Source organism: Prionailurus bengalensis, chromosome E1, assembly GCF_016509475.1.
Source record: "Prionailurus bengalensis isolate Pbe53 chromosome E1, Fcat_Pben_1.1_paternal_pri, whole genome shotgun sequence".
Taxonomy (NCBI): Eukaryota; Metazoa; Chordata; class Mammalia; order Carnivora; family Felidae; genus Prionailurus; species Prionailurus bengalensis.
Window position 1 is genome coordinate 58308770 of NC_057347.1, and position 26397 is coordinate 58335166.

The following is a 26397-nucleotide window of genomic DNA, read 5'->3' on the forward strand; positions in this document are numbered from 1 at the left end:
GGGCCACCTCATTTCAAGCCCATTTCTTCTGCCCCGTTTCTCTGTATATACGTTCAAACATATGCGGAGCGGGGTGGGGGGGGGGGGGTGGCGGGGAGGGCTTCCTCGGGCTCCTGTTAAATTTAATCCACAGCCCACCTATCTGGCTCTGTCATCTGACACATCAGCCTGTCCATCAGTTCATATCATCCCTGGGTTGAAAGCAGGAAGGAAGAGCCTGACCGAGGCTGGCGAGAAACGCTGGGGGAGGGGGGTGAGCAGAGCCGGTGGGTGGCCATGGCTCTGTACTTTTTAAGGGTACAGCTATTAAATCGTAGCAGCGAACATAGAAAGAAAGCTTCACTAAATCATTCCGGATGGCTTTTATCCTTCAAGTTTAGAATATAACAAACTCCTTAATGGAAAATTCAGACCTTTGCTACTCCATGAATTTCTTTTATTTCTTCCAGTTTCACCGAGATACAACTGACCTAGGACACCGTATCAGCTGTAGACACACGAAACGGTGGCTTGATATTCCTATATACAGCGATCGCCACAACAAGCTAGGTTAACATCCATCACCTCACAAAGGGACACGTTCTTTATCTCCTCGTGATTCCAAGAATTTCTCAGTGGCAGCTGTGGGTGGCATCGTCAGGTGCCACTGAGACAGGTCAGGGTCAGTTTCACTGGGGCACGACCCAGTGTCCTGTTGAGGCCAAGTGCAGCCCACGTCCCCCGGTCACGATGCGCTCCCGTGCGTACAAAGCATGGGTGGCTGTGTGCCGTGCAGCTCCTGTGGGCGCCCGCTGCTGCCACGTGGCTTCCCACACCCACACAAGACTATCTTCATCCTACAAGACAGGACATGGCCCAGGAGCTGCCCGAGGGCACAGGGAGGAGAAGACGGAACCATTCTTGCCTTTGAATCCATGCTTACTTTGAACTTCATTCTCCCTGGTTGGAGATCTTCCACAAGAAGACAGCTTACACCGTGGCCTCACTGATGCACTTCGTCCTGGAGACCCCTGGGGCACTGCATTGTTCCCAGGCTCCTCTGCGAACACGACCCCATCACGTCACCAGCAAGGTGGCAGCCGCTGGGCACCCTCGCCAGCCAGGCTCTCGGCTCCGCAGGCCTCCGTCTGCCCGACCAGCCGCCGGGGGCTAGGTAGGGCCGCCTCCCTCCAGCTCCAGCGAGCTGTGGAGAAGGCGTCCATCACGGAAAGCCTGCCCACACTGACTCCTGCCCTGCACACTAGTGTCCCGGGGCCACCGCGGCAAAGCGCCACAGGCTGGTGGCTTGAACCACAGACGCTTGTTTCCATCTGGAGGCTGGAGGTCTGGGACAAAGGTGCAAGCACGGCTGGTTCTCTTGAGGCCTCCCTCCCGGGCTCACAGACGGCCGCCTCCCTCCCTCCCGGGCTTGCAGATGGCCGTCTTCCAAACAGAAGTGCCCCCACCCCCCATGTGCGTCCTGACCTCTTCTCCTAAGGAAGCGGCAGACTGGATTAGGTCCCACCCACCGCGTGACCGCCTTTAACCCAACCGCCTCTTGCGAGGCCCCATCTCCGAATACAAGTGCGTCCTGACGTGCCGGGGTCAGGGCTTCAGCACGTGAATTCACGTCACCTGTGTGTGTCCCTGCTTCTCCCTCCACGGCCCGCGACCCCAGCACCCCTGCCCCCACTCCACCACCGCACCCCCCGCCCCCTCTGTGCTTTGTGCCTCGTCCTCCCAACCCCATGTCTTGGCCGCAGCCCGGACGCTCAGCTCATAGCCCTTCATTCCTGCACACCTAAAGCAGGGGTGCCCCCAACGCCCCACTCACAGCCTGCCCTTCCTGGCAGACTCCTCCGCAGCCTGTCCTCACCGAAGAGGACAGTGCCCCTGCCCCTGGGCCAGGCCTGCGGAGTCCTGCACTGGAGTCTCCCGTTCCATTCACACATGTTCTCCCAACGGTGCCCTTGTGCCGGCATTTTGCCTCATGAACTCCCCACAAACACCCCCGAGCAGGTGCTTTGGCCACCCCTTCTACAGATGAATAGACTGAGGACCAGACAGGATGGGGCTTTCCCGGGATCTCACACAGGACGGGCAGGAGCAGGATGCGTGGGAGGCCGGTAACTGTGTCGTGAAGGATCGGGCACCCCTGTCTCATGGGCGACGTGGGCGTGTAACCCCTTACCTACAGTACAGTGGGATACGTACTGCTGTGGGCTGAATGTGCGCCCAAACGATGCCATCCAAGTCCCAATCCCCCTGTAGCCCAGAACGTGACCTTGTTTGGATACAGGGTCTTTGCAGATGTAATCAAGTTAAGATGAGGTCAAGCAGGGTGGCCCGTAACCCAGTGCGACTGGTGTTCTTATAAGAAGGGGGACCAGGGCCAGATCCACATCGGGAGCCATATGAGGACAGATACAGAGCAGAAGGCCATGGGCCACCGAGGCAGGTAGTGGGGTGACACAGCCCCAAGCCGGGACTGGCTGCCAACTCCACAGACAGTAGAGGGAACGAAAGGCCCTCCCTGAGCCTGCAGAGGGGGCCGGGCCTGCTCATCAGACCCCCGGCCTGGACACCTGGGCCAGGATCTGCTTCTGCTGAGTGAAGACACCTGGCTTGTGGAACTTTGTTCCGGCAGCCCCGGGACACTGCTGCGCACACTGTCTGGTGGGTGGGCCACGAGTTACCCTCCTTTTGTCAAAGAGCAGGTGGCACGCTACTTGCAGCCCGAGACCGTGGCCATGGCACGAGTCGGAGCAGAACAGGCAGTGCCCAGCTCCCCCAGAACTACGAGCCCGTCCGGCCAGGGGTACCCGCTGTTCAAGGGAGCACGCAGACACACGAACACCAGCCCAGATCGGGGAGCCTCCCACCAGCAGGTGGACAACTTGCCAGACAGTCTCCAGGGAGCTCACGGCATCTGGACGCCCAGCGCGGGGCCAAGCCTGGCACGTACATCCAGCTGCAGGGAGTCCCCTCTGGGAAGGACCAAGCCCACGATGGATGCCTCGGCATGTGGAGGAGGAGGGGCCAGATGCTGGCCCCGAGCACTTACACGGTGCAGTGGAGGAAATGTGTGCCCCCCCCCCCACATTTACAGGTTGAATCCTAGGCCCCCAAGGTGATGGCGCCAGGCGGTAGGGCCCTTGGGAGGAGATTAGATCACAAGCCTCATGAACGGGATGAGTACGGGGGGGGGGGGGGGGAAGAGACCCCCCCCCAGGAGCTCCCTCAGCCCTTACTGAGCGCTCACTGCCATACGGCACACCGCACGGGTTGAAAGGGTGGAGTTTATAAGTTCTGACGTGTGGACGGACCCATGACACCATCCCCACAATCCAGACGGTGAAGGCAGGTGGCCCGTATCACCCGGAAAGCTTCCTCCCGCATGTTGTGGTCTCTCTCTCGCACGCCTCTCTGCCTCCCCGCCACCACCCAGCCAACCACTGACCTGTCTCCTGCCACTCCAGATCGCTTTGCGTTCTCTGGGATTTTGCACAAATACCGCTACTCAGCAAGGCTCTCTTCTGTGGTCCGGCTTCTTCCACTTAGCGTAACTGCCCAGAGAGGCAGGCGTGCTGCCGCGTGGACCCGCACTTCACTCCTCGCTGCTGCGGAGTGGCGCCCCGCCGCGCGGACGTCCCACGATCGGCTTGGCCGTTACGGATGTACACCTGAGCGACTTCCAGCTTGTGCTCTCACCGACAAGGCTGCCGTGAACTAAGGACACGTGCTCTCGTTTTAGAAACGAGCTGGGTAGACGGGCATGGGGCTTGCTCTCGCCCACACAAACCTGCAGAGACGGGACTGCTGTGGCCTCTGGTTACGGCAGAGAGCATCGCGATCACCGGCAGAGAACCTAACTTTGGGGAGCGGAGGGGTGTTTGGGCGGCTAAAGACTGCTTACCTTTTTGTGGTTGTTCAGGCAAAAGGCAAGCGGATCAACTGTCAGTGGGAAATAGTTCACTGCGGTGAACAGAACAAGAGCGCAGGGGAATCACCAAACTCGTGGCCTGGGGGAACAGCCCCCAGGGCCTACTTAGTGTGAACATGGGCAGTCCCTTAGGATCACCACCCTCCGGGAGGGCTTAGGAGACGTCTCCCCACATGCAACAGCAGGTGCTCATGTCATGTGATGGGCCCTGATATTTAGCGGGTTCACCAGCGTCTGAGACAGGGACAGACCTCCCAGCCTCCCTTGCAGCTAGGCCTGATCACGTGACTACATGTGGGCCAATGGGATGTAAAAAGAAGTGGCACCTACAGCTTGTGGGTCAGGACCTTAAGGGAGGTGGGTCAGGACCTTAAGGGAGGGGGGGAGACCCCCAACCCCGCTCTCACCTCCCAATCCCTCTACCAGAGGCTTGGGACACAAACAAAGGGGAGCCCTCTGAGACCAAGCGTGTGAAGGCAGCACCCTAAGGGCGGGGACCCCAAGAGAAGAGACTGGGTCTCCAGGTGACCTCCGGGAACTCGGCCACCTCCCTCTGGACAGTCCCTTCTGACCTTGTGAAGGCTCTGTTTGGAGCCCTGTTCACATCCTAACTAGCACCACGTTTCTGCCTTGTCCCAGCATCGAGCCTCTGCCCGGAGCTGCAGGACAGGCTGGGGCGGGGAGCACCGATGTACCATGGACAAAACAGAACACCTACGGCCAGGACAGGCCATCTGACTGCCCAGCCGCGCAACGAGGCCGGGCCAAGCGGACGCCCCACCAGCGCCTGTGCGGGGGCACTCCCTCTGCCATGCTGGGTCTCTTTTGTCCCCACGGTGGCCCTGAGCTCCCAGGTTCTCTGGACCAGTGCCCCCTCCGTGTCCCCCACATGCATCTTCAAGGCAGCTGGCCCCCTGGAGACATCCACAACAGATGTCCCCTGTGACAAAAATAACACTGCAAATGAGATGCCCACTTACAGGGACTGTTCCCCAAGCACAGCTACAAGGCTCCTAACCCACGCGGCCAGCTTCCAGGAAATCAGAAGGTGACCTCCCTGGGAGAGAGCGACAGTCCGAGGCGGGGGGACAGAGGGCCTGGGTACCCAGCCCAGCCTAGACACCTGCGGGGCAGGATCATGACCTTCACACCTTCAGGACTCCACTTTCTCCTCTGCTGAGGGTTGGGGACAGACCCCACAAGCCCCCAGCCCGTCTCCAGGAGGCAGACCCCACAGCTCTGTGTGATACACTGACCCTCGGGGCAGTGGGAGGAGAGGTGAGCTGCCTCCCTGCACTCCTCCTACAGGAAGTCCACTCTCTTCCAGACTAGCTCTCTGCCTCGTTCTCCAGTCAGCTAGTCTGCGTCTCCTCCCTACTTCCTTCCAGGAGTTCCACTGCCAAGTCCTGCTGGGCTGGGGGGGGAGGGGTGGTCAGGGAGGGAGGGTATGGCTCACAAGCTACAAACTTTCAAAGTCGAACCTGGGGCCCTGGGGCCCTGAAACCCCGGCCCCTCTAGTTGGCTTCACCATTACCCCTCAGGCAGTTTCTCCCTGGAGAGAACCTTGTTCTCGGGCCTGCCCCTGCCCCAGGGTCCCGGCTGTACCCAGTCCCCAAGAACCGGGGAATTTGAGCATTTAGAAGCCCCCTGCAGATGTACCTCCCCCTGCCCAGCTCCAAAAAGAACCTAGTGACCTTTCCTTGGCCAGCCCCAGCCCCCGTCCCCATCCCACCCACCAGGAGGGTCCTGGTGGCCCCAGACAAGGACAGGCTGAGGGACTACTGACCCTGGCCGAGCGCTTTGGACCCCATACTGACACCCGGCCCAGACGTGGCCCCTGCTCAGCTTTCGGCAGACCCAGCTTGTCCTGCCCCCATACACTCCCCTGGACAGTGGGGCCGGGGCTGACCCGTGACCTCAGGGCAGACACAGCAGCCTGGACGTGGGTGCGTCCCCCACTCTGCTGCGTCGCAGGCGGCAGAGTCCCAGGCAGTGATGACCAGGCTGAAGTGGCTGGCAGCAGGGCCAGCGAGGACAGCCCTGTCCCTTTTTTTTTTTTTTTTTTTGAATTGAGGTGAAATTCACATAACATAGAATTAGCCATTTGATGTTTTATTTTTTTAATGTGTATTTATTTTTGACAGAGAGACAGAGACAGAGCCTGACCTGAGGAGGGGCACAGAGAGAGGGAGACACAGAATCCGAAGCGGGCTCCAGGCCCCGAGCCGTCGGCACAGGGCCCGACGCGGGGCTCGAACCCATGAACCGCGAGATCATGACCTGAGCCAAAGTCGGACGCTCAACCGACGGAGCCACCCAGGCGCCCCAGAATTAACCATTTTAACGTGCACAATTCAGTAGCATCTAGAACGTTCACAATGTCGTGCCACCATCACCCTATCTGGTTCCAGAACGTCTCCATCATCCCAAAAGGAGACCCTGTACCCACTAGGGAGACGCTCCCTAGTCCCCTCATGTTTTTTATGTCATGAGCACGAGTGCTTTCAGAACGGGATTGTCACACTGTCCTTGTGCTCTTGGTCTCGCCACTTACCCCATCAACACTCGGGGGACATTCCAAGAGTGTCGCCTGAAGGAACGGGCAAAATCCTAAGCTGCCTTCTACCCCAAGAAATTCCCCACGTGGGGTCCTCATTCATCCATGTATTGAACAAGTACCCCTCGAGCACCTTCCCAGTGTCCAGCTCTGGGTCAGGCAGTGACACACGGGCATGAAAAGGGTTCGACCCGGCCACCCAGGAGCTGGGTGATGAGCCGGAAATGCAGAGGAGTAAACAGCTAAATGACAACGCCATGTGCTAAGCACTTTGAGAAGAACGTGAAGAAATATTCCACCCACGGAGTGGCCCTGCCACCCTCCACGAACATTTCCACTTGTGCTCCCATGCTGGCTAGCATGGCCACCTGTCTCTCCAGCGCCTTTTTTTTTTTTTTTAAGTTTATATTGAGAGAGCGCGCGCAAACAGGGTAAGGGCAGAGAGACAGAATCCCAAGCAGGCTCCGCACTGTCAGCACAGAGCCAGATGCCAGGCTCAAACCCACGAACCGTGAGATCATGACCTGAGCCGAAATCAAGAGTTAGAGGCTCAACCGACTTGAACTACCCCGGTGCCCCTCTCTTAGCCATCTGTACACGCTTAAGACAGGGACACGTGTGCAGGACGAGACCAAAGCCAGCAACTCACAAAAGACGACTTTAAGAGGACCCCAAGGTAGCAAAGTGTCTAATCTCACCAGTCACCAAAGCAATGCGAATCTAAACAAAAACACACTTCCGTTTTTTCCGCCAGCTGGATTTTGAAGCTGCTGATTGCATCCAGCCCTTCTGCTGGGAAATGACCCTCTTCGCACGCTGGCTGGTGGGATCCGAAGCTGGGTAATCCTCCTGGAGGGCAGACTGGCGCTTGGATCAAAAGCTTTCAAATTGTGTTTAACCTTTAACTCAGCAATTCCACTTGTAGGAATTTACCCTAAGGAGAAACTCAGGAGCAAACGCAAAGATTTATCTCCAAAGATTTATGTACTAGAATATTTGCAGTTTATGGCATCAAAAGACTGATAACAGGCTGAATGTCCAGCTCCAGGGGGTCAGTAAATAATTTGTGCACTCATTAAAAATCCTATTGTGGAAGAATATTGAATGCCGTGGCGAAGTGTTCGTAAACCATCAAACGAAAAGGTCTATAAACGCGACCGTGCAATACAGGGCCAATTATATGCCTTCAGCCTCCAGAACAGGCTAGAAGGACTCACCCTCCAGGGCTGGCAGCGATTCCCTCTGCAGATGGGCGCTGGGTGATTTTGTTATTTGTTCTTGAACTTTCCTGTCTACACTAAGTCTCCCACCTTGGACCTGAATTGTGTTTGTAATCAAGAAAAACATAAGGAGTGTTTTTCTAATTCGATTAGAAACGTTACAGAGGCCGGAGCTCCAGCTTGCAGGAGGAGGGAGAATGAAAGCAGCCCTGATAAATGCGGGGAGCCGCCTGCAGGGTCGGAAGGTTCTCCTGCCTCTGACCGAGAAGCTGACGGAGCGCCCCGGGGAGCACACGCCGGCTGCCAGCCGCACCTCGCATGAGCTGGCTTGACCCGGTGCTGATTATGCAAATCCATCACTGGGCTAATCAGGGAGATGTGTCTTTGCTGCCGTTGTTTTTATTTGTTGCTTGGTAGCCAGACTCAAAACATCACTGCAGAGGAGCGACCGAGGGACAGCTTTCTTTATTCTAGAAGGAAACGTCCGGCGATGTCCCGCAGATCCAACTTCCCCCACGTTCCTTTCAGATCAGGCTTGAAATTAATTTGCTGCTGCCATGCCGCGGGGAGCTCTCTGTGTGCCCTCAGGGCTCAGGGACCATCATGGCCCTCCTTGGGGCTCTTTTCAGAAGGCCTGTGCCCAGGGTTGTTATTCTTTTTTTTTTTTTTTTTTTAATGTTTATGTATTTTTGAGACAGAGCGTGAGCAGGGGAGGGGCAGACAGAAAGGGAGACAGGGAGACATAGAATCCAAAGCAGCTCCAGGCTCCGAGCTGTCAGCACAGCGCCCGACGCGGGGCTCGAACCCACAAACCATGAGATCATGACCTGAGCCAAAGTCGGATGCTGAACCCACTGAGCCACCCAGGTGCCCCAAGGGTTATTATTCTGAACTAAAGTTCTGGAAGTTTCATCCCCAAAATATGTATTTTTAAAGCTTGTGATTCGTGAGAGAAAGAGAATGAAATAAATAATACTTATCAAATTCCTACTTCATGCTAGGCACCTAACGTGCATTTTCTCATTTAATCTTCAAAAAATAATGCTGTGAGGTTGGCATCGTTGCCCCCAGCTTGCAGATAAGGAAACGGAGTCTCTGAGAGTCTAAATAACCCAGGCCTTCAGGGCTGGCTCCAGACGTGGCAGGGGGCTTCCCCCAGCCTGAGCCATCTGAGAGAACACGAGCGAGTCCAGGGTGGAGACCACAGGCTGTCTGTGACCCCCCCCAGCCCACAAGGGCCCAAGGAACCAAACTCCGCTTAGACCCCCGTAAGTGCTTGCTGCCCCGCTTTGCGGACAGCCATCAGAGGACGGATGGAGCTCCGTGTCACCTGGCCACTCCCACCCAGCACAGGGACCCAGCGGCTGAAGACGCCCAAGGGGCCGTCGGGGGAGACAGTGCAGCTGCGCAGAGCACAGGAGTCTGAGCCCCCTTCCTCGTGAAGCCAGGAGGTTTTCAGAAGCCAGGAGACAACTCTATTGGGAGAACAGCACTAATTAAATTTACTGGAATCATTGAAGAGGAAATTATTTAATATTCCGAACAGATTTAATATTTGAAAGCATGGATGGCCTTGATCCGTCGTGGGTGGGCTCTCTGTCACGGGGGCCCATGCGAGCTGGGGTCCGTGTCCCAGCCCATGGGAGGAAATGGAGCCACACGGGGACGCGCTGCTATGGAAGCAGAGGGAATGGAGAGGAGCCAGGAGTGGGCCGAGGGGCGAGATGCTCCTCATAATCCTGAGCGGCTCTGCTCCCACCCTCCACAGGCCCCTGCGGCCACCCCTTACAGCGACATGAAGCCCTCCCCATGACCCCTGTGGGTCCCCGGCGTCTGCCCTCCTGCGCCCCCCTTCCTGTAACCAGTGTCATCGCTGGCCAAGCCACACGTCAGGCAGGAGGGCCCGGAAGGCAACGTACTCCCAGGGATGCAGGATCCAAATGCCTCTGAGCCCCAAGGCGGACGAGGGAGGCGAGTGGGCACCTGTACCAAGTCCCTGAGATACCCAAGTCTGGCCCTTTGGGGTGCTGCCCAGAGACCATCACAAGGCCCTCTGAGAAGCCGAGCCTGCAGGAGCCACGCCCCACGCTCTCACCCAGTCACCAGGGCCCAACCCCAGACCTCTCCCTGCGGGCTTGCTGGCGGGGCCCCAGGCCGGGAGTCAGCCTCAGTCCCCGCCAGGGCACACGCTCGGGGTCGTGGCATTCTGGGTGCAGCACAAGCAGGGGAGCAGAAGGGACTGTGTGGCCGTAGGGACAGCGGGCTGGGGCTGCCACCACCAAGGGGACTGTGCTCCACCAACCCCAAGGCCAGCTGTGTGGACCCCTGCAGGCAGGAGAAGGGGAGGGACAGGGCAGGGGGAAGGGAAGCCAACACTCTCCCTAGTGAGGAGGGGAGGATCACTTCCTGATGGGACACTCAAGCCAAGAGTGGGACTGGCCACGGTGAGGAGGGGTCCAAGCCTCCAAGTGCAAAACAGGACAGCTCACTTCACCCAGCTTAATCAGAAAGAGAATCCTTTGGAACTCACTAATGGGGCAGAGCTGGCCTGGGAGAGTCATTGCTGTCTCACACACACACACCCCTCTCTGGTCCTCCCTACCGGCTGACCTAATCTCTCCCAGTGCAAGCGAGTGTCCTCACATACTGGGGCAGGAGGCAGAGGACAGATCAGGGCCACTGAGTGTCAGTGACTGCAGCCTCTCGGCCAAGCGGCCCCCCGGCACACAGACAGCATCCGCCGGCCCTGGTAAGCCACCGCGAAGGAAGCGGACTGTGTGGACTGGGGGGATAGGCAGAGGCCACAGCAGCTCCCGCCCCGGGGTGCCCAGTCTTAGACACGCAGAGGGCCACCCCATTGCTGCCTGGCCCCAGGGCTCCCAGCAGAGAAGTGTGGAGCACAAAGGAGGCACCAGATCAAATGCAGGCCCAGCAAGTACTACAACCAGCCTTCAGGGAGAGCCCTGGCCTCAATGAAACTTCGGCAGTGATGTGTACGTGTGTGTGTGTGTGTGTGTGTGTGTGTACACACATATATGTAAGTGACTGTCTGCCTCACACTCCAGGGGCTGGAGACCAGGCACGTGCTTTACAACTCTAATTAAAAGTCAATAAACCGAATGCCAGGTGAGTCCAATTGAGGTTTCTATTCTGCATCAGAATCAGCTCTCGGGGTTCAGCTGAGGCTCCCTCTCCCGTCTTCTGACCCTCCACCTGGACACAAGGAGTTTCCTGATGGTGGCCCCCCAAAGCACCACCCTTAGACGAACAGAACCCTGAGACAGGTATTTTGTTGTTTTCTTTCATCGTCTCTCCCACTTAGCTTCCTGTTCACACTAAAGACGAGGCAGGTCTGTAGCCCCCATCCAAGCTCCTAAAACCCCACGAAATAACCCTTGAGCCAATTTCTCTCTGTTAGCCTTCGCCCATCTGCCTTCGGGGCTCAGCCTCTGCGGCACCAAGCTCACCCGGCTGGCCGCCTTCGGGCATCGGTCAGAGGAGCCCCTGAATCCAGAAGGACCGCCATGCCTCTCCCGCACTCCCAGGAATGCTGCTTTGAGCTCTGTCTTCAGTGGGGAACCGCAGACGCCCTTGCATGTGACCATGGATCAGCCCCTGCCCAGCTCACCCCCGGGGCCACGGCAGGAAGGAAAGGTGGGAGTGCCCCCACTCCCTGCGGGTGCTCACTGGCCGGCAGCAGAGCGAACCCCACTCCCACCCCAAGGCAGACTCAAACTCATGTCCAATGTGGCTTCTAGGCTCACTGGACCCAGCCCCGAGGGTTCACAAAGCACCCACTGCGTTCCAATCAGCACAGGTAACAAGAAACAGGAGGGCAGCAGACCCCCAGAGGACAGAAGCCGTAAGACGGGTCAGTGTTGGGCACAAAGAGATGCGACACCCAGGACTCTCACCCTGCCCTTTACTGTCTACACCTCCCCAACCTCACCCGTTTCTTCGACTATAAAAGTGACACCGACACAGGTGATCTGCAGGGTCTCCCCAAATTCTCTGCTGTGATTCAGGTGTAAACTGTGAGGCGGGGATGAGACAAGCCCGGAGCTCGGGGGCAGGGGCCACGGTCAAGGGTTGGAGGGCTCCAGGAAGGCTTCCTGGGGGCCCTGAGGCTCGGCCCGCACGCACAGGCCCTGGAACGAGAAGCCAGTCCTCAAAGGCACCAACATGGCAACCTGCAGGTTCTGCCCTCTTGGAGGCTGGAGACGGTGGCAGGAAAGGAGCCCAGAAAGCCTAGGGCCTGGCGTCCAGGGGCTTCTCTGGCCAGGCGAGGCCAGGTGAGGCCACACGCCCTCCCTGCCTCCCCCCAGACCGTTCCCCTGAGCACAGACCGTGAAGCCAGAGAAAACTGAGGCCAAGTCACTTTCGCTAGACACAGTGACATAATCAGTTACCTTAAAACTCTTAAAGTTATAAAAAAAAAAAAACCTCTTAAAGTTATCTTGAAATAATTAAATATGAGGTAAAACACAGTAGCCAAAAAAGGAAAAGGCTTCTAACTAAAAAGGTCCCTGGCTGTCCTTTACTTACTGATTCGTCAGAACTTTTTATTTGTGAACAACTCCCCAATGATGGATTTCCTTCACAAATAAAAAGTTCTGGCAAACCAGTAAGTGCAGGACAAACAACCCACAGGGAAACAACCGCGTGGAAAGATGTAAACGGTTCCCGAGCATAGGAAGACGCGTTCCACTTGCTCGTAACTACAGAAATTCAACTAACAGCACCGTTACTAAGCGTCAGGCTGGCAAAAATATTTAAAATAGCCAGCATTCAAAAAGGAAGGAGTAAAAAGGCCCCCTCTGATACGCGGCAGATGCAACTCAATCGGTAAAACCTGTTGGAGGGGCTATCGGGGAAGTTGACTAGTTTTTGGTCACACGTACCTTTGGTTCCACCCGTAGGACTCTTTCCCGCTGGTCTATGTTCACAGTGCGTACACGCCACACGTTAAGTGCAACATGGTCACAGCAGCATTAGCGTTCGGGGGGGTGGGGGGGCCACCTGCTGGGGAATAAATTAGGAGGCGCCCATATGGAGGCGTATTATGCCATCTTGATTTTGAACGAGGGAGAGCTGTATGTGCGGGTGCATCAGAACTGTCACCAAAACAGCAAGTTCCAGAACCATATACATAACTGATGAAAGGGACTTAAAGGAGAGGGTCAGCCAGAAACCTTTTTCTGCTTTTCAACTTTTCTATACTTTTTTGAATTTTTTGCCACAGTTTTGTTTTGATTTGTTTTCAAAGAAAAAAGTGGTTTTAAGGGAAATGAGAAGGCTATGTTCGGGTTTTCTCGGTAAACTTAATTATCTTTTCCACTTCACTTTTTTATGGCTAATGTTAAATGAGCTTCTTTCAGGGGAAAAAAAGCGTAAAGTATGGATTTTTCAAATAGACACAGGTCTAAAAAGCCATTCATAATCCCAGAATTGAAACTCAACCACTGGTAACACTTGGGGTTTTATCTACCCAAACTTAGTTTATGTGTGTACCTAAGTATGTGTACAGGCATGGTTTGGGTTCTGTAATGCATTTTTTGTCATGTTCTGAGTCACTCCCACGAGCACAGAAAGAAGCTGTAAAATCTGCCAGCAACAGCGACACTGAGGCCCTCCCTGCCAGTCTTCCAGACTGCACTGACTCTCTCCTCCCCCTAGCAGGAAGATCCCTTGAAAGAGTTGTCTGCATGTGCTGGTCCCATTTCATGCCTGCCTGTGTTCTCCTAAAGTGATTCTAAGCAAGTTTAATGCCACTCTTCTGCATAAAAACCTGTCATGGTCACCACTGCCACCCTCCAACATGGCTAGTCCCTCTGACAAAGTGGACATGGCCATTAGCCCACTTGCTCCTTGAAAGCCTCTCCTTTCTAGGCCTCTGGGACACCACCTTCCCTCTAGGATGCCTCCTCAGGCACCTTGCTAGTTTCTCATCTCCCGAAGCTCCAGACATGGAAGTGTCCGGGGACTCAATCTGGGGACATCGTCCCTTCTAAACAGGAAAGTTGTCACTTCTTGCATTATTGGGTCCATGGCTTTAAACATCATTAGTGTAACCCCTAGAGCAACCACTAAAAACAGTGCAAGAGACAAGGCTACAAACCCAACACACAAATTAAAATGGAACACGAATGCAAGCAAAAGTAACCACAATGGAGGCAGAAAAGGAGGTACAAATGGACAAGAACCAGAGAACTCAAACAGAAACCAGTCAAATAAGAGAGTTAATGCTGGCCATAACAACAATTACACTAGATGTAAATGTACTAAACCTTACTCCAGTGAAAAGGCAGAGATTGTCAACTGCAGAGATGGACCCGGACTCAAAGTAAAATATGGTCAAAAATATGCAAACAGTAAGTGTAAAACAGCTATATCAAGTTTATATTAATCACAGATTAACTAGATTTGAAGACAAAGGGTGTTAACAGAGCTAAAAAGTGACTCCGCATAATGACAAAAGGTACCTAATCTGTTGGGAAAGTATAAAACTCAGGAGCAGGTAGACCTAGCAGCAGAACCTCAAAATAATGGGCAAAACAGAAAGAATTAAAGGGGGAGATCCACAGCTATAGCTGGATATCCTAAGACCCCTCCCTCAGCAACTGATAAAACAAGTCATCCAAAAATCAGTAAAGAAATACAAGATCTGACAATGCCATTAACCACCTTGACCGAATTAACATTTATAAAACGCTGTATTTTTCAGATACTCATTCTTTTCAACTGTACACAGAATGTTCGCCAAGATCGATCACGTGCTTGGCCAACCGAGGGGAGAAAGGTCTCAATGATGTCTGCAAGATGGCGGACTAGTAAGGTCTCAGTGCTCGTTTTCCCCACAAAAAAACAGTAAAAACAAGGAAGAAACCACCACACGCTGATGAAAATAGCTGTGACAGAGCTCCAGAGTACAACAAAGGAACAGCAAGAACCCCACAGAGCACAAACACCAAAAATAGATGCATACAAAAGTGCACCTTCTCTCTGCTTGAAGACAATGCAGAGCTCTCTCCCCCCACAAGACAACATGTGCTGAACCCGGGATCTGCCTTCACCTGCCCTCCTGGCCTCTCAGCCTGTGACCAGGTTAAGTCACTGCATAACCCGGCCAGGAAAGGGGAAGGAAAGCTACTGGACCCCCAAGCAGCCGGAAGACGGAGCAGGACCCCCGGGAGCACGCTTGGGACCAGGTTCTGAGGGAGTCTGATCAAGGAGCCTGGGGAACCAGCTAGTGGTATGGGGATTTTGCTGTGTGGTGGCAGTGGTGGAGGGTCTCTTGAACCAACATGTGGAGGCTTAAGATCTAGGTACAGGGTCTACAGCTGCAAATAAAACCCCCAAGGTTCCTGCCTTTGGGGAATGGCCAACACGGAAAATGAGGAAGACAGAGACGTAAGGGAACAATGCAAGTGTGTGAGTCCACGCTGAGGGGGTGCTGGGAAGGCCACAAACAGGTGGTGAGATGGCATACGAGCGGGGACACCTCTCTGAGGCCCTCGGGAGCCTTCCCGAGGTAAGAGCTCGGGTATGCTCTGCAAATCAAAGGGGGCCGGGGACAGCTCTGGAGGTGGTAGGCCAGGGCTGACAGGACGGGTCAGCACAAGCCACATTACGCTGAGGCTTTTGCTCACGAACAAGCTTTAGAGTCTGAGCAAACACAACCAGTGGAGAGTTTCCACAGGCAGACACAGAAGGATTGCTTGTTCCAGAAGCTCACGCCGGCTACAGTGTGAGGACGGGGAGACCAGATGGAGAGCTACCTAGTCCAGGATAAGCCAGGGGTGCAGAGACCGCAGGGGACCTGCAGTAATGCCCACATGAGGTCAGGAGTAGTCCCCAGATGACCCTCCCTTCTTTTTTTTATGTTTATTTTGAGACAGAGAGAGAGAGGGAGAGAGAGAGGCATGAGCAGGGGAGGGGCCGAGAGAGACGGAAAGGGAAGAGCCCAAGGAGGCTCCACGCCGTCAGCACAGAGCCCGACGTGGGGCTCAACCACACGAACCGTGAGATCACAACCTGAGCCAAAATCAAGAGTCAGATGCTTAATCGACTGAGCCACCCAGGTGCCCTGACCACCCTCACTTCTGACGCCAAGGGCAAGTGAGGAGACCACCCCAGGGTTTGATAATTTGCTAGAAGGACACGCGGAGCTCACAAAAGCTGATACGCTCACGAGGACGGTTTATCGCGGGGACAGCATACAAATTAAAGTCAACCGAGGGAAGAAGTGAACGCAGGGTGATTCCACACACAATCTCCGCGGCCCTGTCCCGCTGGGGCCAGCACAGCATCAGCTCCCCGCAGCACGTGTGACTACAAGCACAGAGCACTGCCCACCAGGGAAGACCCCCACCCCTCAGTGCCCGCAGTCTTTACCAGGGTCTGCCACAGAGACACATGGTTCAGTGCCCTCATGGCTGACCTCTGGAGCAAAAGCTGATACCCCGTGACCCAAAGCCCCTGCCCACGTCACATGATGCCATGCCCCAAAACTCCACCTTTTGTCACAGTGTTGGTGTGGCCCAAGCTCCCCCCTCCCCCGGGGCAAACCAAGACCTGGACTTTCCAAGGGCTTAGAGATTACCCCCTAGGGGTGCAGGGGCTGACCCGTCTTTGGGCAAGGTTAAATTCTTTGCTACTCAGAGTCCCACTTTGTGAGCTGGGCTGGCCCCACCTGGCATTTTGGGGACATAAATAAAGAATCAGACTCCAGGGGCGCCTGGGCGGCTCAGTCGGTTGGGCGTTCGACTTTGGCTCAGGTCATGATCTCACGGTCCGTGGGTTCAAGCCCCGCGTCGGGCTCTGTGCTGACGGCTCAGAGTCTGGAGCCTGCTTCCGATTCTGTGTCTCCCTCTCTCTCTGCCCCTCCCCCTCTCAAGCTCTGTCTGTCTCTCTCAAAAACAAATAAACGTTAAAAAAAAAATTTAAAAAAAAAAAAAAAAAAGAATCAGACTCCAGAGCAATTTTTTTTGGATCCTTGTCCTGCACAGGCTCACGGCCCACATACCAGTTGGGGCAGGAAACTGTTAAGGAGTAAAATTCTAGTGCCTGCCACCCTAGGCAGGGAGGGAGGGGGTCGATTCTGTGAGACGCTGCGTTCCTGACAGACTTTTCTGTTGGGCAGTGGGGGCGGGACTCTGTTTCAGGTCAGTAAGAAAGAAAATGGGAATCTCTGCCATCACCACAGCCGGGACAGACAGACAGAAAGAACACACAAATAAGTCACTAGCTCCAAACCACCCCTTCCTTTGCAAGGAATATGCAAGAGAAAAGAAAACCTCTTCCTGTTCCCGAACTTGCACAGATGCGTACAGGAGAAAACACAACTGAAACGGCCAGAGAAAGCACTAGTGCAAGCCCCGTGCACGCCCAGAGCTCACACTGTGAGCACTAGGAATTCTCTGTAACTGGCACAAAATCAAGTTCAAGGGAGGCCCTGCCCAGCTCATCATCAGGGCCTGGAAGCCTGCTCCTCCCTCACGCAGCCTCTGCACGAGGGTCGGAACTCACCAGCCGCTCTGCCAGGCTGCCAGGCAGCCCCGCCCGATTCAGCCTCACCCGTTCCGCTGCCCCCTCACCCGGTCACGACGTCCAGCTCTCCTGCCGTGGGGTGAGCCAAGGACGCTGGGAACACCTTCCAGGGGCAGGGTGACCCCAGGGGCAGGCAAAGGGTGCCCATGGCTCTCCCACCCTGCTTAGCTCTCTGACGCTGCCTCCGCTCTTTCTTACTTCTTGGGGTCCCAGGCACTGGGCATTTTGCTTTCCCTGCCCCCCGACATTATCCGGCCCGCATGGACCACGATGACCTCCTTTATGAAGGATGCAGCGCCACCTAGGCAGGGGTGAAGGGAGGCGGGAGGGGGGATAGCCCCCGCTGAAATTGGCCTGTTGTGACAAAGCCTCGCTAACTGGGGAGGGGTCCCCTGCAGGCGGGCAGATGGGGCGAGGCGGAAGGAACCGCGGGATGCCCCGGCAAGGCCCAGCACCACGACACGCGATGCAGAGGTGAGAGGTCTGTGCACGGTGGCGAGAGGCGTCCACCTAGACTGGTCCCTGCTCCTCCCACGAAAGCCGTCTCCCTACACCTGCCCCTTTCATCCAGAGCTGCTCCCCCTCCCTCAGCTTCTCTGCTCCCCTCTGCTCTCTCACTGCTGGTGCTTTTGGTATCTTTCCTCCCTGCTCCCCCCACCTCCTGCCTGTAAAAAGAAACCTCCACCTGGCTTTTTACGTACCCAAAATGCACAATTTGATTTGTTTCTTAGGCAACTCGGCCTCCATATTTTGTCACGTGTACCGAGCCTGGGCTGTACTTAAAACAGAGTTTGCAGATCTCAGATGTTGTGCAGAAACTGATGGCTCCCTCGAAGGTGTTGCCAGAAAACACGAGGATGAAAAGTCCCCGTTATTCACCTGGGGTGGGGTGCGTAAAACCTCATGAAACCCCAGGCCAACCAGCCTGTCAAGAGTGAAACTGAGTCAGAGGGGAGACTCATAGGCGCGAGACAAAGCAGGCTACAGACAAAGGTGCCAGCAGACAGCAGGTGGAGGGAGGCTCTTTTCATACCCGGAGCCCCAGGGAGCCCCTCACCCCAGCCCTGGTTCTCCGGTCCCCCTACAAATGCCATGCTCCGCATCTCAGCCGCGCCCCGGGCCTTGTAGGGGCCCGAGCACAGTGCTCTCCTACAAGGAACCAGCAGCATCGACAGACCCCCAGGAGCAGGACCTGCCCTCTGCCCCCAAGCCCGCCCCCCTCTGCTCTGGATGCTGCAGAGAGAACACAAGGCCCTCACGTGACAGTGCTGGCGGCCCATGTTCATCATCCCCGGCTTTCTTCTCCAGCAAAGACAAGTGTTTCTTCCCGAAACACAGCCACCTCCAGGCAAAGAGCCTGCAGCCTGTCCTCCAGGTCCGCCGGGGAGCCCCAGCAGGCCCAGACCATCCTTTAATATCCAGGCACGTGGCCCTGTCCCCAGAGGCAGGGGTCCACAGAACAGCACGGACCCCTCCTCCCTTCATGTCTTGCGTGGAGCCTGCAGTCAGTTACCAAGGATAGTGTCTCAGTCTGCTCAGGTGCTGTAACAGGACACCATAAATTGGGTGGGCCTATAAACATCAGACAACAACTCTCACCGTTCTGGAAGCTCAAAATCCTAGATCAAGGTGCCGCCAGATTCGGTGTTGATGGGTGCTCGCTTCCTGGGTCATAGCCAACGTCTTCTTGCTGTGTCCTTGCAGGACGGGAGGGACGGGGGAGCCTTTTGGGGTCTCTCATTTAAGGACACTAATCCCATTCATGAGAGCTCCACTGTCATGACCTAAGCCCCTCCCCAAGTCCCCTCTCCTAATACCATCACCCTGGGGGTTAGGATCTCAGCACATGAGTTTGGGGGGCACACATGTTCCGACCGTAGCAGATGGCATTCACCTTGCAGGGGTTAACAAGGGGCACGTGGCCCGACGCGTAACAGTCCTGACCTGCACACGGGGCCCTCTGCTCCTCCAGAGCAACCCTGGCATAAGTGTGGTGGCCCCGCAGGGACCCAGGGCTGTGATTTGGAGGAAGGGGGGAGTCACTCACACTCCAAGAATAAATGAAGGACTCCTCCCTGGCTTCTCTAGACCACTCATGAGCATTCAGATCCCCGGATCCCTGAACTGAGAGGGAAGGCCTGAGGCCCACGTGCCGACGTGCTTCAACCTACATCACGTACCTGCAGGGGTGCTGCGCAGAGGGCCCCGCCTCCACCTGCCCCTGCGTCCTACTCTCAACCCAGCAGCCAGAGCCCAACCCAGCTCAGATCAGGACCCCCCTCCACTCAAAAGCCTCCAAGAGCCACCTCCCCTCCCCCAGAGAAAAGGCCAGAGATGCGTGTGTGGGAACGTGCACAGCGGCTTGACTCAAACCTGCCCAAACCTGGCAACGAGCAAGCGTCCGTCAGCGCGAAGATGGGTAAAGAAGCCGTGGCCCATCTGTCGTACGGAACGCCATTCGGTATTGAAACAGAGGCACGCGTCTGACACACACACCAATGTGGATGGATCTCAGGTACACTCCACGGAGCGAACGAATCCAGGTGCCAAAGACTGCCCACTGTGTGCGTCCACATGCGTAAGGTTCTAGAACATAACATACTGCCTGGTGCTGGAAATCAGATCCGAGGGCGCCCTGGCTGCGGGGGGGAGGCAGGGAGACCATAAAGGGGCAAAACTCATCAAACTAGAGGCTTAAGATCAGAGCCTTTTACTACGTGCCAGCTACACCTGAGATTAAGGGGAAGACGTGAAAACAGAAAGTTCTGTGATCCAAGAGTTAAACCCAATCTGGCCACTTGCTCCCCTCTGACAACTTCTCACACGTCTGGTTCCACTCCAGCCCCCTCGCTGCCCCTCCCTCCTGCCACAGGGCCTTGGCACATGCCGATCCAGCTCCTGGAACTCTCTGCCCCAGGTCACCCGCTGGCCTCACTCAGGGCTTGCACAAGTGCCGCCTGACGTGCACCGGCTTTGTTTTCACCTGCTCTGTGTGTGTGTTACTCGTCCTCCCCCACTAGAATGGGAGCAAGGACTTTGCTCACAGCTGGGCTGTAGCCCCAGCGCCTAGAACTGGGTCCGGCCATCAGGTGTCTTTAATAAACATGTGTGTGATGAATGGCTTTGGTCAGCGTCCCTCTGCGGGTGTCCCCCTGTGGAGCAGCTACACACACATCCGTGGTAAAGGCTCTTAGGATAACACGTTCGTCTGAGCGTGGACAGCTTCCTCTCTCCCACAGCCACCAGCTTCCCTGTCCCTCTCCCTGCCTCCACGTGGCCCATGTCTGTGACAAGCCGGCAACAGTCACTGCTGCTCTGCCAGGGATGCCTCGAGCTAATTCCTGCAACTGCCAGAGAGGATGCCTTAATACCTTTGCACAAGACAGAGTAATTATTTCTAAACATAGCCGCCTCCCCCCGCGCTGTCACTATCAGATGCCGGGAACTCTGTAGTCAGTGCCCTAACTCCCAGCAGGGGGAACCCCGGGTCATGTAGGCATCCCCTGAGGGCACCCAATGGGCACAGGCCACACACACCACCCAGCTCACGGGCCCTGCCTCCCCGACTGAACTGGGCTGACAGACACCGGCACCGACCAGGGCCTGGTGGCCTCCGGGGTTCGTTCACCCTGATCTCAACCCTCTCCACCCTACTCGCCAATCACCTGGCCCCACCCTGCCCTATCCCTAACTCCTGCCTAGCTCCCTCTTCGGGGGGGGGGGGGGGGGCTCCCAGTGCAAGACTAGCAAGGCTAAGAGAGGAGAGAAGACCACCCCCATATTCCTTTCAGGAAACTGAGATGAGAAATCTGGGGACCACCTCCCAGATGGGAAATGTCTAGAAAAGGCCAATCCAGAGACAGAAAACAGATGGGCAGCTCCCTGGGAGAGGGGGACATGGGGGTCATAGCTAGAGCATATGAGGTTTCCCTTAGTGGCAATGGAAGTTCTACTGTTGGCGTCCTTGCACAGCTATGTGAGCATTCCAGAAGCCACTCAGCCGCACATTTCAGACAACGAGTCGCAGGGTATGTGGATTATATTTTGACGAAGCCGTTGAACAAAGAAAGTAGAAGGCTCTGTAGCAGTTTCCTCGATTCCACATGTTTGGACGACCGTGCACGTGCAAATCGCAAAAGGAACGCGGGTTTGCACGCTCCGTTCACTGTTCCGCTGTTGGAGCAGTAAGAGCCCCCCCCCCAAACCCACAGAAGGGCCAGGGAGCCCACACTCAGCTGTGGGGACGGTGGGGAGGGCAATGAGGAAGGAAAGGGCAGGGCACGAGGCTCAATGATCATGAACTCCCAACGGACCCTGCCCCCAAATCGTATTCAGTCTTCACGAGCCACAGTCAGCACACGTGTTACCAACACCAACAGTATAACGGCCACCGCCTCGTCCACTACTTCCCTCCGGCCCCAACCACTGGGCTCTCCTGGGCATCTCCCCACCCCACAATGCCCCAGAGACTGCCCGTACCCACAGAATCCTCTGTCATGCCAAGGTCTGAGGGCTAGTGCGGGCATCGGTGCCTAGGTCCACAGAGGGGGGACAGGGTGTCTCCACCCTCAAACTCGCAGGCCAGCCAGACACCCTTTCGGAGGGACGGTCCCACAGCATCTTGGCTAGGGCTGTCCTTCCCACGGCGCAGACCTGTGAGCCAATCACAGCGCCCCACGAGGCCCACGGAGCCTGCGTGACGACGCACACACCCTCCTCCCCCACGTGTCCTGGCGCCATCGCTCAGTGACTGCCCACCCAGCAAGCCCGCAACCGTTAAAACACACGAGTGTCACTCAGGCCTTACCTGCCCCTGCCTTGGCGTGTCTGCACAGGTCGGAGCTAAATGCAGGAGGTGCGGCGGTGGTCGGCAGAGCTGGTCCTACAGGAGACGCAGACCTCAGAGTCGGCAACAGGAAGCATCCCAGGACACCACGAGACTCACTGGATGGGCTGGTGAGTGTGGCTGGGGACACGCGAGGCGAGCTCTTCTCGTGGCCAAGACGGACCCACGAACAGACCCGCAGGGCAGCCTGGTGTGGGGGTCGCGGGCAGTGACGGAGATCTCGCCAGCAGCCCAGGCCGACAGTCAGGACTCGCCGAGTGTTCCCCGTCCTCCCCGCGGCAGGTCACCGAAAAATTAGGCGGCCACGGTGTCCGTCTGCTTTCTGAGCTCCGCAAACCCTGAGCGGCAAAACGACGCCAGGCGCACCATGTAGGCCGTGGAGGAGGCGTGCCAGCAGAGGAGGCCCGCCGTGGCCCCGCCACAGGCCCATCTACCTCCTCCGGGTCGGCGCCCTTCCTGATTCCGAGGCTGGAAGGCACCCCGAAGGCGGTGACCTGACCCGCGGGCTCCGCGCGGGCTCTGGCCCGGCTCTCCAAGCACGCATGCGTCATCGCGCTATCCCAGCCTCCCTGGCGGCAGGGCGGGGCCGCTTACTCTTCACACGCCCCCGAGTCGTCGTCGTTTCCCAGCTTCCCTCGCGGCAGGACGGAGCTCTGTGCTCTCCAAGCACGCATGCGTCATCGCGGTATCCCAGCCGCCCTCACCGCAGGGCGGAGCCTCGTGCTCTCCAAGTGCGCCTGCGTCCTCATGGTTTCCCAGCCCCCGCCACCCACCGCGCCTCTAGGAACCACGTGGCGGGTGGGTTGTGGACAGTTCAGGCCCCGGCCTTTGAAGTGCACCCGCTCACACCACGGCGACCCCAGTGTGCCCCGCCGTGGCCACCGCGGAGTGGCACTACGCATGGCTTAGCCACGGGTCGGATGGGGGCGGCGCAGCCTACATTGGACTTGGCGCTAGTGAGGGGTAAGTCTTGACTGGGGTGAAGACATGAGACGTCTGGGTTTATTAGCGTGGAAGAACCGGTCTAATTCTGCGTTGACTAGTCGTTTTATTGAAAACAAGTTTTCTAAGGGAAATGTCACTGCAAGTTCCCAAGGACTGAAAGAACTTTTTGTGACTGATAGATACTGAAATGGGGGACTGAGACTTTTCCGATGCCTTATGTCAGTGGTCCCCTAAACAAGGAGGTGGAAAAGCAGAAACACACCGAATGAGAGGCATGCAGTCCCCAGCGTGAGGACGCCGGGAGGCTGAGATAGCTGGGTGTCCTGGCCAGGGACAGGGACAAAGGTCATGACCTGCAGGTTGGGGGCGGGGGGGGGAGAACCTTGCTGGTGTGTGCCCAAAGAACTTCTCTAAATCGTGGAAATTGAATATTTGGAAGGCCAAGGTGAGGCATAGGTGCGGCTAGGCCTGGTGGAGTCCTGAGGACCTTGCCCAAGCTCCATACAATGAGGTTCCCCCCCCTCCACCCACACCTCTAGGGGTGACCTGAGGCTCATTCTTGGGGGAGTGAACAAGACAGACCCAGACTCAGGGATATCAGCTCACGGAGGGTGGGGTCGGGCACAGTGTCAAACAAGAAGAGGCTTGAATAGAAGTGTCCTCGTTGAGAGCAACAGCCCCACCCAGCCAACCCCCCTGCCAGCTCCAGAACACCAGAAGCCGGACCTCAACCCCACCCTAGTCAAGAGATCAGAGGCTCCTTCTCTGCAGAGACTAAAACGTCCTCCAGAGGAAAGATTTACAAATATACTGACATTTGGGAGTCAAAGTAAAAAGCAAGCCGTCTGTCTTTCCCTGCGGTGAAGCCCATGGCCAGTGTCAGTGCTCAGACCTCATTCACTCCTGAGCGCTCCTTTAGACTCCAACAGTGGTACCTGTATCTCGTGTCTGCAGGTTCCCCTGAAACCTCAGAACACTGCTGTGCCCTCTTGTAGCAGGTGGACAGGTCCTGACTTTACCCTCCCCCATAGTCCTCAATCAGTGATTCAGAACAGGGCATAAATGCCCCTGCTCCATCATCATGCAGGTGGGGTAGTCCTGAGGGGTGTGTTTTGCCCCATTTCTCAGAGTTCTCTGCAGGATCGAGTTCCAAACACACGCAGCAGTGGTTGGTCTCATAACGCACCCTTTCTTGTTAGCTTTCCCTTCCGTGTTCCACAACCCACTACCCAACTGGGGTGTCTTTCACCTCCTAAATAAACTTCCTGCCGTCAAATCCTCAATTTGGGAAGAACCCAAATATAGAGACAGTCTACAAGCTCCCCCACGCAGGCACATACGCACAGCCTCCAATCAGCTTGCACGCTTCACTCTTAAGTGTGTTGGGACAGACAGAGGTCACCAGATATTTGAGAAAAGTCTCCGGGGTGAACAACAGAAACCAAAACAACAAGTGGATGACATTCAGAGCCAGTACTGTGGTAGCCAGCCTCCCGCGGGTTGGCTCCCTCCTGGTCCTCATGCTCTGTGTGGTCCCCAATCCCTGCCAAGGTTGGCCAGCATGACTGATACAATACGGCCAAAGAGACGATCGTTCTCTCTGAGATTAGATTATTAAAAACATTGCAACTTCTATCTTAGTACTCTCTCTCTCCCTCCCTGATCGCTCACTTTTGGAGGAAGCCAACTGCCATGTCAGGCAGCCATATGGAAAGGCCCATGTGGTGATGAGTGGAGGCCTCCAGCCACCAACCACATGACTGAGCTTCGGAGCAGATCCTCATCTCTATCCATGCCTTAAGTCACTCCGTTCCTAGCTGATACATTGACCGCAAACTCAGGAGAGATCCTGGGCCGGAACCACCCAGCTAGATCCTACCAGATTCCTGGCCCACAGAAACTGTAAGACAGGAAGTGTTGTTTTAAGCCACAAAAGTATGTCCAGGTGTAATCTGCTATGTAGTACTGATAACTAGTATAAGTACATACTTTGCAAAGAGAAGAAAACCACAAAGGTTTATCTTCCCTGAGATGAAGAAAGGCAAGGCATGGATGAAACAAGAAGAAACAATCAGAGACAAGAATGCCCAGAAGTTACAAACATAAGAACGTAAATCTGAAGTCAGTAGAACCACCAGAAAATAAAGCTAAGAAAGTTTTCCAGAAAACAGAACCGAAAGTGAAGGAAATGGACAATAGGAGATGTTTTTTCTAATTAGAGTTAGATGATGAAGCCAGGAGATCCATCATCTGACAAATAGGAATTTAAGAACGAGAACACAGAGAAAATCAAGCGAATAAAATTATCAAAGAAATAATACCAGAAACTTTCCCAAAACTGAAGGGCACGAGCCTTCAGACTGAAGGGCACACCAAGTTTCCAAACAATAAAAGAACAAAGGCGTACTTTTATGGCATTTCAGAACACCAAGGATAAAAGCTTTCAGAGAGAGGAAAATTAGGTCATAAAATAGGATCAAAAATCTGAATGGCATCAGACTTCTCAATAGCAGCATGGAAACCAGAATTCAGTGGGAAAAATGCCTTCGAAATTCTAGGTAAAAATAATTTCAAAACTAGGAGTCCATACTCAAGCCGACTGTGAACTGAACATGAGAAGAAGGCATCTGAAGATATTAGAGAAGAATGAACTCCACTAAGACTAGGTAGGAAACAAACAGATAAAGCTGCAAGATCCAGGAAGCATGAACTCCATCACAGGAGTGAGTAAAAGTTCTGGACCAGAACCAGGTAGCAGTCTGGAGGGTACCTGCATGACGGGGCAAGAGTCCGATGGTTCCAGAACAACGTCTCCAAAGAGAAAAGAGGGCTGATAAACTGACAGGCCCGACCAGGTGGAAGCTGGCATGGAAAGGCATGTTGGAAGGTGTACCTAAGCCTAAGCGATGATTAATTCTGGAATAAACAAAAAGTACCAAAAAAAAAAAAAAAGCTGTAGTTATGATAATCATAATAAAACCTGTATGTAGATTTAACCAAAAATTGAGATACTATTTGGAGAAGCTGGAAGAATATCAAAAAGAGGTATAAGATCTTAAAAAAGAGGTGGGAGGGAGGAATTCCTGGCTGGCTCAGTCAGTGGAGTGTGTGACTCTTGATCTCAGGATTGTGAGTCCAAGACCCACATTGGGTATAGAGATTACTTAAAAAAGGAAAGGAAGGAAGGAAGGAAGGAAGGAAGGAAGGAAGGAAGGAAGGAAGGAAGGAAGGAGAAAGAGAGAGAGAGAGAGAGAGAGAGAAAGAAAGAAAAGAAAAGAAAAGAAAAGAAAAAAGAAAAAAGAGAGGGAGGGGTGTAAGTAAGTTAAAAATCTGATCTAAAAGAAAGATCCTAGCCAGG

General features: G+C 55.2%; 1 protein-coding gene across 1 annotated transcript in view; it reads right to left on the minus strand.

Moving 5' to 3' along the window:
• Positions 1 to 22330, minus strand: part of RBFOX3 (RNA binding fox-1 homolog 3) — a 450056-nt gene extending 427726 nt beyond the window's left edge. The window contains exon 1 of the mRNA XM_043585745.1: positions 22056 to 22330. The gene's annotated coding sequence lies outside the window, so the exon portion shown is untranslated. The remainder of the gene's footprint in view (positions 1 to 22055) is intronic.
• Positions 22331 to 26397: the final 4067 nt, after the last annotated feature.